At 41.5% G+C, this 14,160-nt stretch overlaps 2 protein-coding genes across 2 annotated transcripts in view; both read left to right on the top strand.

Annotated features, from left to right (window-relative positions):
- The window catches only part of LOC117887172 (zinc finger protein 501-like), a 1,015,593-nt gene that overhangs the window by 9,016 nt on the left and 992,417 nt on the right, over positions 1–14,160 (top strand). The window lies entirely within an intron of this gene.
- LOC117887597 (zinc finger protein 91-like) overlaps positions 1–14,160 on the top strand; it is a 75,999-nt gene that overhangs the window by 35,297 nt on the left and 26,542 nt on the right. The gene's annotated exons all lie outside the window — the stretch shown is intronic.

Here is a 14,160-nt window from a genome sequence, read left to right as displayed (position 1 = left end):
GGGGCTGTATTTTCATAGGATTTGCATGAGGAGCTGAGGAGCTCAGTGACCATCTGTTCATGTGACACAGGGACCACAATGGGGTGCCCCATGAAAAACATGCTTCACACAGGCATTTGCAATTAACATTTTATTTACAGCCCCCGTCTCCCCCTCACTTTATTTTATTTTTGCATCAGCAGTTTTGTTCCCAAAGCACCCTCTAACTTAGGTATTTTACAAACAGTTCTTTTATTTATTTTTTTTCACAACAGGGCTTTGTAATTTGCTGAAGGAAGAAAAGGTTCAAGATTCTGCATTAAGCATTTATCTGAGGGTCTGATTATTTCATCTAACACTTTATCTGGGTCTCTAGCATCTGTCCCATTGTTCACCCACTCCACTGCTTGAGCACAATATTCCTGGGTTAAACAGGCACAAATATCTTGGAGTTTTTGGTTCACATCATGTGCAGTCCAGCTCACACAGTCATGGCTGCTCTGGCCTGGGGCATCTATGACACAATCTCGGCAGTCCTCAGACTGCTTCTCTTTCAGACAATATATGATGATTCCGCTTATGGCAACTTGTACAATCAAAAGCATAACAGTTTGACCGGTTATGGGTTAGCACAGCCTCCATGCCAGATTTCTTCCTCCGAGTTAGATAGTATGTGTCTATAGAATCAGCATCCCCTTTTCTTTTGGTATCCTATGGACGTAGGGGTTCTGGGAGTGCTGCTACACCCCTTGGCTTGAAGTGGTTTCCATTATATACAGGGTTTTCAGTTTGGTTCAATGACTCTCAATACCCTCACTATAAAAATTGTTCCTGCACCACTGCCTATGGAGCATCTGGTTTTGGGCGAGGGCAAAAGCACGCCAGGCCCAAACTGTTTGTTCCTTCATGGCTTTCGGCGGACACATTCTCCCAGGTCTCTAAAGAACCATCACTCAGCTGCTGAGAGATTTAAAATAAGAAATGCAGATAAGCATCATATTAGTTTTTATACTGTGCTTGAAAACCTTTCCTTTGTGTGTCAAGAGACCTCTTTAGATCACAGCTTTTTTTTTTTTTAATTTGCCTTGGGATGGTCTCACTCCATCGACCTTTCAGCTGGAAGCTGAACACGTGAGTCCATTGGCCATGGCCGCTAGCATGGCCAGGTCCTATTACCAACCCTCTCCAACCCACCCCCCTCTGTTTGAATTGGGGTATCCTGATTGGGATCTGGAATGTTAAACCAAAGCTGGGTCAATGGTCTGGCCTCATGCTCCCCCTCTGCACTGTCTAGATAACCTTCATCAGCTGCTTTCCTCGTTGCCCTGCTTCCATGACATGCTTCCAGAGTGGCACGCACTGGTTGTGCCAAAGGTATATTGGTTCCTTCCGTTCCCACAGTTTCCTCTGTCTGGTGTCTCTTCATGAGCTGTTTGAGTGTCAGTGCTGGCGAGGCTTAATTCAAAGGACTGTGAGGAGCCTCCATCTTTAACTCACAGACTTTTTTGAATGGCGTGTCCTCTTTTATATGATGGTTGCACAGTACTTTCTTAGCCAATAGTTTTAGGGACAATGCTTTAAAAGGCCTGGTCTCCTCCCAGGTAAGGAGAAATTTCTGATCAGTGCATAGTGGAATGGAGACCATTGTAAAAAGGGAAGGAGTGAGAGTGAAGACATTTGAACACTTTGTTTTGTATTTTATAGTTTATACTTGTTGGAAGGTTACAGTTCATTAAATAACAAAGGCATACGCACCCGTTCCACTGAAAAGAGCCCTATGTGCTTGTATTGGGGGGGGAGGGTTTATGGAAAGTGGTGTACCCTGAACCAACTGGCTTCCCTTTGCTTCAAATCTCCTCTTCAATTACACCCTCTTCTACTTCAATTATGCCTTTTAATCCCCACTTAGTTTCTCTGCATTACAGTTGTACTCACCATAAAACAGTTTTCTGTAATTTCTCACTTCTATCGTCTACTGTCTTGTATTATTTGACATTGTAAAATATCTAGGGGCTTGTACACACTACCCCTTCTGTCAGTGTAACTTATGTCACTCAGGTGTGTGAATAAGCCACCCCTCTGAGTGACATAAGTTACACCAACCTAAGTGTCGGTGTCTACTACCTCTTGTGGAGGTGGTTTTATTATGCCAATGGAAGAACTCTCGCCCATCGACATAAGTGCGTCTTTACCGGATGCATTACAGCAGCGCAGCTATATCAGTGCAGCTGTGCCGCTGCAGCACTTCTAGTGTAGACTAGCCTGAGGTGACACATTGTGTAAAAGTAAAATGTAAAGTGTTATATAAGAACAGAGAAAACTTGACTCTTTAGGACTTCTTCAATGTGATGATAAAAAAGGAATTGTTGCTCTGCACAAATACCATCACAAAGTATCACCAAGTATGTAATCCTCCCAATGATTTTGTTACTGTTGTTTTATTTATTTATTGTTACTATTTCTGATAGGCCAGGACAAAGTGATTAGAAAGATTGGCAAAATAGGGGGAATAAAGCTTCATGAAGCTGGGGAGAGCTTCTGTGTGACAAATGCCTGTGCTAAAGCCTGACAATTAACGAAGAATGCATACAGTAGTTTCACTAAAAAGTATTTCAAACAAATGTCAAATTTCCCCTAAAATCGAAGCCAGCTCTCTTATCCCTATACCCTGTTTTTTCATGTTAAACTTTTAGAAGTTAGGATAGTTTGTATTTTAAAACTTTATTTGATGTGATTAAAAATCGTGTGGTTAGCAGAAGATGGTAGTTGTAGATAAAAGAAAGGTCAGGTAAAGAAGCGGGGGAGGGATGTTTCTTTAGATGACAGTGCCAAACTGGAGATTATCTCTGTCCCTGTCTTTTAAAATTTTGTTTTAATTGTAAAATCCCCCTGTAAATGTGGGGGTGGGGTGGGTTGTTTTTTTAATACAGTATCCCAGAATTTAAAACTTTCTTCACAATTTCCAAAATGATGAGCTTACTAAAAGTCCTATGTCTTGTATTTGTAAAGAGATTTAGAGAAGTTTTTGTCTGATTGGTGTTTCTTCATACTGGGCAATTCATTTAGGCAAAATTTTAAAAACAAATGCTATTTTTTTTCCAAGTTGGGATAGTCTCTCTTTTAAACATTGTATTGGCATTTTCATTTAATCAGACGCTTCCTCTTTCGGTAGGACAAAATCATAATGTTGGATGAGAGAGGATTGGGGTGGTGCTAGTAGTTACAGTATTAAAGCCTCTATACAATGTAAAGTTTTATATCTGCATAGGGCAATTAATTCTGTGAGGCCGCTTCAGTATGGTGATAAATAAAATGGGGTGGGGGAGTAATTGTTTTGCAGATAGCTCTATAAAATATTGGTACAAATGTAAAGATGTTGATATATTTTCATTATATCACAGGGCTTTTTTTATTAGTCCAAAGGATCTGATGGCGTTTTGCAGCAGTGCCACAGCACAATTCTCTCAATGTCTTTGCTCCCCATCTTACTTTTAGGTGTTTAGTCACTGCTATTCTGTGAGGCTCCAATGTGTGTCTCGTGGCACTAACAAAAGTTGTTGTTGCTTTGGAGGTACTTCTCTAAAATATCACTAGACATATAAAGACCAGAAGATTTGGATTATGGTACAGTGTTCTTCATCTAAGTCAGTTATGACCAGTCTTGCGCCTGTATGAATACCCATTCCTCCTGATGCCTTTGGAAGTATTTATATATTTAGTATTTCTGCCCTTCGTGAAAAAGTGACTAGAAAAATAACAGTGGGAATGCAATGCCTGATGAGGTTGGGGAGAGCTTATGTATGATATGCTTTAACATGGGTAAATGCATGACAACTAACAAAGAATGGATACAAAATTTTCATTGAATAAAAATTTCAAACAATCATGAAAATGTCTCCTAAAATCCTGGGCAACTCTTATCCTCATGCCCTGTTTTTTCATGTTACCTTCAAAAGTTTGGGTAAGTGTGTGAATGTGGATGTTTGCATCTGTTTCATTTTTTTTTATATATTTTGCTAAATGTGCAAAGTAAGTTAATGCAAAATAAGTACTGCTAAAGCATTTAAAATACATTGAATCTTAAGGACATTTTATTTGTAGCTACTGCCTCTCAAAGACTTAAAATAGAGGTTTCCTTAATGCTCCATTGTTGTTTTTATTTTATTTATTAAATCCAATATGCTAAATGTGGCATATCTATAAAATAGTATGCTCTTTGGCTTGAATATATGCTTGTTTTGGGAAGTAGGAGATGATAGCAGAGAAATTCCTCAGACTTCATTTTGAATAAGCAAGAGTCACTCCACTATTGGAAGCTGCAGGTCACATGATATTTATAGAGTATATGCAACCAAAAGTAGGGGAAAGGTCAGCAGATCATAACTCTGAGGTAAACGACAGCACTGAGCATTTGTGGAATGTTGGTATTGAGCATGTGCAGTAAAGCTCACAAAAAACACCAGGCCATTCAAACAAACGTGAGTGTAGTATACTGGGGGAAAAAAGGCATCTAGAATGTTTTGACAGGACAGTGTAAAAGTCGATGTGTCAGTGGGTAGCAGACAGTGCAGATAGAGCTGAGGAGAGAAGAGTGGACAAGAGGAGTCCTGAAGAAGGCAGCAGTAGCAAGCAGCGACACCAGAAGGAGTCCTGTGTCAGCAGACAGAGTAAACCTGCCAATTATAATTATAGTATAGTACAGCATAGTATAGTGTTAGTGAGTACGTGTATATGTCTGGGTTAAGAAAGATGTATGAGTGTGTGTTGATAGTGAAAGAAATGTATGAGATTTAAACCATTTAAAAACTGCTGTTAGCAGCCTATGACAGACTGGCCATCTGTAACAGGGTGCAACCACTTAGAATCATTTCAAACAGTAAGGTCATATGGTTTGGGGTGCTCTTTTACTTGTTATATGGGATTTGTGTTTATAACATCAATAAGGGGATTGTTAGTTTGTTAGTGTATTAAGGATTCTTATTATTTGCACCAATAAAAAGGTGCCTTGTTTTGGAAAAGAGTACTGCTTGTCAGTCATTTATTGGAAGGCTGTATCTGTGTCCTCCAGGTATTTCCTAGCTCCCCTGGAGACCCATACCTCAGGAAAACAGATTGGTTAATATTGAATGTTTTTTAGGGAACTCTTGATGAACTCTGGGTGGGACAATAGGTGAGCTTATTCTGGGAGTATCCTAAATCTGTTTTCAAGGTAACAGAGATGGAAGCAAGGGGAGATGATGGTGGTACAGATGTGTGTGTGGAGGAAGGACATACATTGTTAAATCCTGCTGGAAATGAGGGGTTTGTGTGATATTGCTATTCCCTGCAACCTAAACTTCCTTCACAATTGACAAATGATGTCCCTGTGAACTATTTTTACAATTTGTTTGTTTGTGCTTGTGTATTCTGAGGAATACATTTGGGCGAGACTTTATTAAAATTAAGAGTTTCTAATACAGCTTAAGCTAAAAGGTGCTAATTTCCAATAAATATAAAAGGTTGCCAAGAAATATTTATTTTGAATAAATAGAATAAAGGGAAATTGGAATAAAGTTTGGGCATGTAAGACCATTGGGGGGGGGGGGGTCTTATCAGTTTTTAAAGACTTGTGTAGAAAGAGGAAAATGTAATCCAGGATTAAACCAAAAATTATTAAATGTACATAGATATGGTAAAAAGTTTGATCAAGAAATCTGTATACATCCCCTATTTGATTGGTATTTTAGCTTTAATTTATATTTTAATATGTGGTGCTGAATAATGTGAAATGTGATGCAGTTTAGTATTCTATGATGTAGAAGTCTGCAAAAATCCTGTGGTTAGAGAAGCACCTTCTTATTGGCTCAGTGGCAAGTTCCCAGAGCAGGCTTTTTTGTCATTTGGCTGGAGACATTCTGTGGGTGTGATGGTCTCTCAGAGGGCCCAGTACTGAGAGTCATTTTGTTACCCTTCTATATACGTGAGACTTGCTGGCAATTGGCTGGGTGCCAGCTCCCTGACACCCTACAGTCTATGGTATGCCCACACCTTGAATACTATGTGCAGGTTTAGTCATCCCATCTCAAAAAAGATATATTAGAATTGGAAGAGGTACAAAGAAGGGCAACAAAAATGCTTAAGAGTATGGAACAGCTTCCATATGAGGAGAGATTAAAAAGACTGGGACTGTTCAGCTTGGAAAAGAGATAACTAATAGGGAATATGATAGAGGTCTACAAAATTGTGACTGGTTTGGAGAAAGTAAATAAGGAAGTGTTATTTACTCCTCATAACACAAGAACTAGGGATCACCCAATGAAATTAATAGGCAGCAGGTTTAAAACAAGCAAAAGGAAGTACTTCACAGAACACACAATTAACCTGTGGAATTCGGTGCCAAGGGATATTATAAAGACTAGAAGTAAACGGGGTTCAAAAAAGAACTAAATAAATTGATGGAGATTAGATCCAGCAATGGCTATTAGCTAAGATGGTCAGGGATGAAACCCCATGCTCTGGGTGTCGCTAGTCTCTGTTCACCAGAAGCAGGGACTGGACGGCAGGGGATGGATCACTTAATGATTGCCTGTAATGGGCATGTGACACTAGGTGTGTGAACTCACAAGCTTGAATCACAGGGGGAGGGGCACCTACCTGCTTGCTAGCATTTAAATGGGAAGGTGATATTGGGTTATGATGAACCCAGCACAGTAGAGAGCACATAGGTAAACAGACAGTCTGATCTAACTGTGAAGCAGTGCAATATGGGATAGCAGGGGGGGATTGCCAGAAGAAGAGTAGTTATTCTGAATTAGGGATATGTCCATATGAATCTTAGATTGAATTAGAAAAACAACAAGGAGTCTGGTGACACCTTAAAGACTAACAGATTTATTTGGGCATAAGCTTTCGTGGGTAAAAACCTCACTTCTTCGGATGCATAGAGTGAAAGTTACAGATGCAGGCATTATATACTGACACATGGAGAGCAGGGAGTTTCTGAATTTTTTTTGTTCAATGATAGTGACTTTTAAATCTGTAATAGAAGATACTATTCTATTCTAAATCTATTAGAGATTTAAAAGTCACTATCATTGAACAAAAAAACTTCAGAAACTCCCTGCTCTCCATGTGTCAGTATATAATGCCTGCATCTGTAACTTTCACTCTATGCATCCGAAGAAGTGAGGTTTTTACCCACGAAAGCTTATGCCCAAATAAATCTGTTAGTCTTTAAGGTGTCACCAGACTCCTTGTTTTTGTAGATACAGACTAACACGGCTACCCCCGAGACTGAATTAGCTAGATCTTCCAAAATGGATTAATTAATGTGGAGTAAAATGTTAGAGAAATTGAGGAGGGGAGAATGTTGTGTGTGGACACAAGACAGTTTATGGCAAGTCTTCCCCACCCCCCAAGTTAATCTGAAAAAAAATCCCCATATAGATCAGCTCTAAGTAAAGGGAAGGGAATAAAAGAAATTCTGAGTGCGGGGTGGGGAGCATCCTTTAAATTTAAAATGCTTTAACAGTTTTTCCATGACCCCACATAAAAGACTTACAAGGGTGGGGAGAGGGGGGCATAGTCACTCATATTGCCTATATACCAATGGTAGGAGCCTGGGTAACAAACTAAGAGGAATTAGAATTACTCATTTATGAGTATAACTTTGATCTAGTTGGTATTATTGAAACCTGGTGAGATAATTTGCACTATTGGAATGTTACAATCAATGATTATAACCTCTCTGGGAAGGAGCAAGTGGGCAAAAACTGTGGGGGAGGGGGGAAACTTGTCATCCTATGTCAAAAATAACAGTACTTTTTCCGAGTCACTGATAACTCAGAAGAAAATGATGTTGAATGTTTATGGATCAGTGTCGGAGCAGATCAAGCACAAGATGGGGTACTAGTTGGTGTCTGCTACAGACCACTACATCATAATGGAGAACAGGATGACTGGCTTCTCACACACGTCTAAGTCCTGTGGCTCTAAAGCCTATAAGAGAAGGGAGGTAACTGAGTGAGCTCTCTGCTGGCATCTGCTGGGGAGCAAGGACAGTGGACTGAGCAAGGCAGTGCCTCATTTGCATATTAACTGCAGCTAGTTTGGGGACATTGGAGTATAATTTGACTAAGTTTTGTACTTGGGGTCCATATATTTGAGAGTACCCTGTTGAGAACTCAACTGGGCAAAGCCTGGATAATGACTGAGTATGAGGTCACCCTAATGGAAACTGATGTTTGTCACTGGGAATAGCTCTTTGGGTGATAGAGACTCTGCTGCGGTCCTAAGGCTACTGGTCTCCTTGCACCTGGAAAGCTGAGCTAAGAGGTGTAATTGCTTCATGTCGGTAAAAGTCACCAGAGATTCCAGTTGTCTAGACGCTGGTAAGCAGAGGTGGGAGCCCAGCAGCAGTTCTGGACACCTGAGCAGCTGCCAAAACTCAGCAGCTATTGGATTTACCCCCAGGCCCCAGCCTGTGTCAGAGAGCAGTTGTGTGAACACAGGGAGCAGGAATTCACAGCAACCATTTGTGTCAGCCTAGTGACTCTGGTGGGGCCTCCTCCCCCCCCCCCCCATAAAGTTAAGAACGTAAGAACTGCCATACTAGGTCAGACCAAAAGTCCATCTAGCCCGGTCTTTTGACAGTGGCCAATGCCAGGTGCCCCAGAGGGAATGAACAGAACATGTAATCATCAAGTGATCCACGCCCTGTCTCCCATTCCCAGATTCTGGCAAACAGAGGTTAGAGACACCATCCCTGCCCATTCTGGCTAATAGTCATTGATGGACTATCTGTGATGAGTTGGGTCACAGAAACCCCCTTGGGACTGCCACCTAATGTGCTGAGACTACCTCTGAGCCCATTTTCCCTGGCAGCTTGGGACTTCAGTACCCTGTCTTGTTGAGCCAGACACGCTAGCCTGCTGCAAACACAGACCCAGGTCTGAACTACGTCCCCCACAAGCTGCGGACTTAACTGAAAACAGCTTAAGAAGTGCTCCTGTCTCTAGCACCCAGATACCCAGTTCCCAATGAGCTCCAAACCCTGAATAAATCCGTTTTACTCTGTATAAAGTTTATACAGGGTAAACTCATAGATTGTCCACCCTCTATAACATTGATAGAGAGATATGCACAGCTGTTTACTCCCCCAGGAATTAATTACTTACTCTGGGTCAATTAATAAGCAAAAAGTGATTTTATTAAGTATAAAAAGTAGGATTTAAGTGGTTCCAAGTAATAACAGTAAGAACAAAGTAAATTACCAAGCAAAATAAAATAAAAACACACAAGGCTAAGCCTAATATAGTAAGAAACTGATTACAGATAAATCTCATCCTCAGAGATGTTCCAATAAGCTTCTTTCACAGACTAGACTCCTTTCTAGTCTGGGCCCAATCCTTTCCCCTGGTACAGTCCTTGTTTCAGCTCAGGTGGTAGCTAGGGGATTTCTCATGACTGCAGCCCCCTTTGTTCTGTTCCACCCCCCTTTTATAGCTTTAGCTAATGGAAAAGCCCCAGGTTTAAGATGGATTCCAGTACCAGGTGACATGTTCACATGGCCTGAGACCCCAACCATTGATTCTTCCCGGCCTGACTCACAAGAAGGCTTGCAAGTAAACAGAGCCATCTACAGTTAATTGTCCTAGTTGATGGGAGCCATCAAGATTCTAAACCATCATTAATGGCCCACACTTTGCATAACTACAAAAGGATCTCAGTTATATTTCATATTTCTAGTTTCAGATACAAGAATGATACATTCATACAAATAGGATGAACACACTCAGTAGATTATAAGCTTTGTAATGATACCTTACAAGAGACCTTTTGCATAAAGCATATTCCAGTTACATTATATTCACACTTATTAGCATATTTTCATAAAATCATATGGAGTGCAGCATCACACTATCCTCCATGAATTTATCTAATTCTTTTTCAAATTTCATTTGTTTAAATCTCTGTGCTTGCAAATAGGAACAGATTTGCCTGGCAAAGGCTCCCGAGTGATTTAGAGGTTCTTAGATTACTGGGTGGGGGCTTGAGACAAAATTGAAGAGAATCCCCTGAAATAAGGACCTGGCCCCTGCTGGTGTGTTGGCAGAAGAGTTACACACCTATCTACAATGTGTAGGGGGAAAAAATCCTGTGTGATCATGGGAGATTTCAGTTTGAGTGACATATTCTGTAGGTCTCATGCTGCCAGTACTAAAACACAGTGTTTAATTTGTAATGAAAGAGGTGCCGGGGCTCAGGCAATATTTTTACATTCATAACTGATGCAGCAAGTCCAGGGGTGCTGGAGCTATGAACTGCCAGCAGAGGTGCCAAGGCTCAGCCCTGGCAAGCCATGGCAAAAATTAAGTACTGCTAAAACATCCCTGGGAATTTCTAAATGTAATAGATGGCAATTTCCTAACCAAAATAGTGTTGTAACCAACATAGGGGATTTTTTTTTTATCAGACCTTGTCTTAACTGATAAAGAGAAACTGATCACAGAACTAAAAGTTAATGGAAACTTAGGCACCAGTGATCATGGCTTGATCACATTTATAATGCGGAAGCAGAATAAAATCCAGACCAGTGAGATGTATACTTGGTACTTTAATAGGGCCAATTTTGCAAAGCTGAAAACAATTATGAGCCAAATGAGCTGGGAGGAAGAATGTAATCAGAAAAATGTGAATGATATTTGCAAATCATTTAAAAACATCTTACTAGGTGCCCAAAAAGCCACAATCCTGCAATCAAGGCAGAAGGCCACACTGGTTAAAAAAACAACTTGGTTTAATGGGGTAGTGAAAGCAGCTTCAAAAATTATAGATACATAGATAGATAGATATAAAACAAATGGAGGAAAGAGGAAGTTGATAGTCATACATATAAAGCAGAAGTTAGGAATTCTAAAAAAATAAAAAAGGAAGTCAAGGGACACAAGGAGAAATCTAGAGTCATTAGAGTCAAGAAGGAGCTTTTAAAAAAATATATTAGAAACAAAAAGAATCATGAGAAAGGTATTGGTGCATTACTAGATGGAAATGATAGAATTATCAATAATAATTCAGAAAAAGCAGATATGTTCAATAAATATTTCTGTTCTGTATTTGAGGGGGGAAAATCATCATATGGTGGTGACAACACATTTTTCATTCCACTAGTATCTCTGGAGGACATTAAACAGAAGCTACTAAAGTGATACATTTTTAAATCAGCAGGACCAGGTAACTTGCACCCAAGAGTTTTAGATGAGATGGCCGAGAAGCTCACTGGACTTTTAATGTTGATTTTCAATAAGTCTTGGAGCACTGGGGAAGTTCCAGAAGGCTGACAGATGGCCAAGATTGCACCAATTTTTAAAAGGGGGTAAACAGGATGACCTGGGTAATTATAGATCTGTCATCCTAACTATGATCGTGGGCAAGATAATGGAGCAGCTGATAAGCGACTCAATTAATAAAGATCTAAAGGAGGGTAATGTAATTAATGCAAATCAACATGAGTTTATGGTAAATAAATCCTGTCAAACTAACGTGATATCTTTTTGTGATGAAATTACAAGTTTGGTTGGCCAACATAAGAGCAGCCATACTGCATCAAACCAAAGGTCCATCTAGCCAGTATCCTGTCTTCTGACAGTGGCCAATGCCAGGTGCCCCAGAAGGAATAAACAGAACAGGTAATCATCAAGTGATCCATCCTCTGTTGCCCATTCCCAGCTTTTGGCAAACAGTAATAGGTAATAGTGTTGACACAATATACTTAGAAACCCAAAATGGTATTAAATCATTCTTTGGGAGAAGTAGCACCTAATCATTGTTTGCAAATGAAGGCCTCTATCTAGAAATAATTTAAACAAGCCTTTAATTTGATGTAGTACAAGTATTCCCATTCATACCAATGCTGTGTGTTTCTAGGTAGTCAAATACATATATCCTGTGTTGCCAACTCTCATGATTTTATCATGGCAATGGCAATGTTTGGTATTTAGCTGAAGTCACAAGCTGCTGGAATCAAGGGATTCATTGATAATTGCAGCTTTCATTAAAAGGACTCTAGCCTTCCTGGTTAAGGAAAAAAGCTGGACAATATGAAGCTAATATATCCTATAGATGCAAAAATGCAAACAAATAGAACCCAAATGTATTTCTTTTAAAAAATATATTTTAGTGCACGACTGATGATTTTTGAATTCTTGGGATTGTCTAATACTGTAAATAAGTTTAGTAAAAATACTGTAGAATGTGGCCTTTCAGATGGATTTCACAGAAGAAAGTACTCCTAATGAAAATTTGGGAAGTCATTTCTATGCACACGTGGGGACATGTCAAAGCACTAAGGCACTGGATAGAAGGGCAAAACAGGAATTAAGGAAAGCAGTGCTCATTGGTGCATCAAATTAAACTGCAGACATTTTGACAGCAGCCCCTGAAATCTATATGTCTTAATAACATCTGATCACAAAGAATACATTAGTGCAATAGGATAAAAATACTGAAAATTTAGAAATAAAAATTGCAAGTTACAAAATCATAAGAAAACCGAGGAAGTGATAGATTAGAAAAGTAAGATGGTTTGCTTAAGCTACTAACATCAATTAATATAGTAAGTAATATAGTAAGCTATTAATAAAGTATAAGATGGGTTGCTTAAGACACTACGGTCACTTAATATTTCCCAAGATGATTTGCTATTTAAAATGTAAACGAAGTAGCACAATGCCATCTATCTGTACAATGTTAACCAAAATAATTTTGGACTGCTAGGAACAAACAACATTTTCAAAAAACAGCCAGTAAAAGGAGTAAAACTACAAGAAAGGGAGTCCAATTTGGGCAATAAGATAAATCTGTGAGCAGCTATGAGGTTACAGGCCTCTGCCTGTTACAGCTAAGAACATTGATAAGAAATTCTTTGAACATCTAAAACACATATGGAAATTATGAATTGTTCTGGATGGTGTGTGCCTGTGTGACACAGCACCTTTAATACCACCTAGGGAGGGGTTCTGAGATCATTTCCCCTTCCTTCACCATATCTTCTGCACCTTGTTGCTTTTCTTCTTCTCCTGCCCCTGCTCACATTCTGGCCATCCCTCCTTTTGGGTTTCCCCTTCTGCCTCTGCCTCCCTGTAACACACTTTGATTGCGGGAGTCTGGTGGTAGCAAGGGCGGAGTGAGGGCAGCGGCTTCCACAGCTGTTACTGCTCCGCAGATCCGGGGCTGAACTTCCCTGCCTCTATTGTGAGCAGGGAGCCCGGGCTGAGCTGCTGCTCCCCAGCGGGGTGTGTGCGGGGAGAGCCTTTCCCTAGCGCCCCTCTGTACCCAGCCGGGGGGGACTTTCTCCGGGGCTGTAATCAGCCCCTGGGGCAGCCCCGAGCTCTGCCGACTCCAGCCCCTGAGCCGGAGCCTGCAGGTGAGGGGAGAGACCCCGGGGAAAAGGGCTGGGGCCGGGCAGGAAAGTGACTCTGCACCAACGGCCCCTTCTCGCCCCAGCTCTGCTCCCGGGGGTCTGCGAGTTCCAGAGCTGCTGCCCTCCCTGACCCCCCCGGCTCTGCTCCCCTGAGCGCCTGCAGGAGCCGAGCCAGCTCCGGGAGAGCGAACGCCCCGGGCCGGGCCGGGCCGGGCCAGGGACCGAGTCTCCCAGCCCGAGGGGAGGGAAGAGGGGGTGAGATGGAGACAGGGGAGAGACTAGCAGGAGCAATCAGTGGGGAGGGAGGTTCCCGGCTCCTAGCCCTGCCCAGCCCCTTTCCCTGCAGCACCCCGGGGCAGACTTTCCTGGGAACGTTTGTGCACCTCGAAAGTCACAGGAAACAACACTGTGGGTCACAAAGCCTGAGTTAAGTGCCCAGGCTCCCTGTACAGTGACTGGGCAGAGAAAGGGGTCTAACAATGGCTGGGATCCACAAAAGGCAGCAGGCTGGGTGCGGGGGAGCTGCTGAAGGCAACCAGTGGGAGATGCTAATGATGGGTGTGTCCTAAGCCCACCCTGGGAGGCACCCATCTCTGTTTGTGAACTGCAGCCAGGACCCCTCTCCTCTAAGCAGGCAGTTTGGTGCCTGAAGTGTTTCTTGTGAGAATCAGTTCAGCACCTGCTGAACTCTGCACAGAGTGGCCAGGGGCAGGCAGAGGAGCAGGAGCTCTTCTCACCCCAGTGGGTAGGGTACTCCCCTGGGATGTGGGAGCCCCCACTTC

The sequence above is a fragment of the Trachemys scripta genome, chromosome 14, assembly GCF_013100865.1.
Source record: "Trachemys scripta elegans isolate TJP31775 chromosome 14, CAS_Tse_1.0, whole genome shotgun sequence".
NCBI classification, from domain to species: Eukaryota; Metazoa; Chordata; order Testudines; family Emydidae; genus Trachemys; species Trachemys scripta.
Note: the sequence above shows the minus strand (reverse complement) of the source record. Positions and strands in the feature narration are given on the sequence as shown.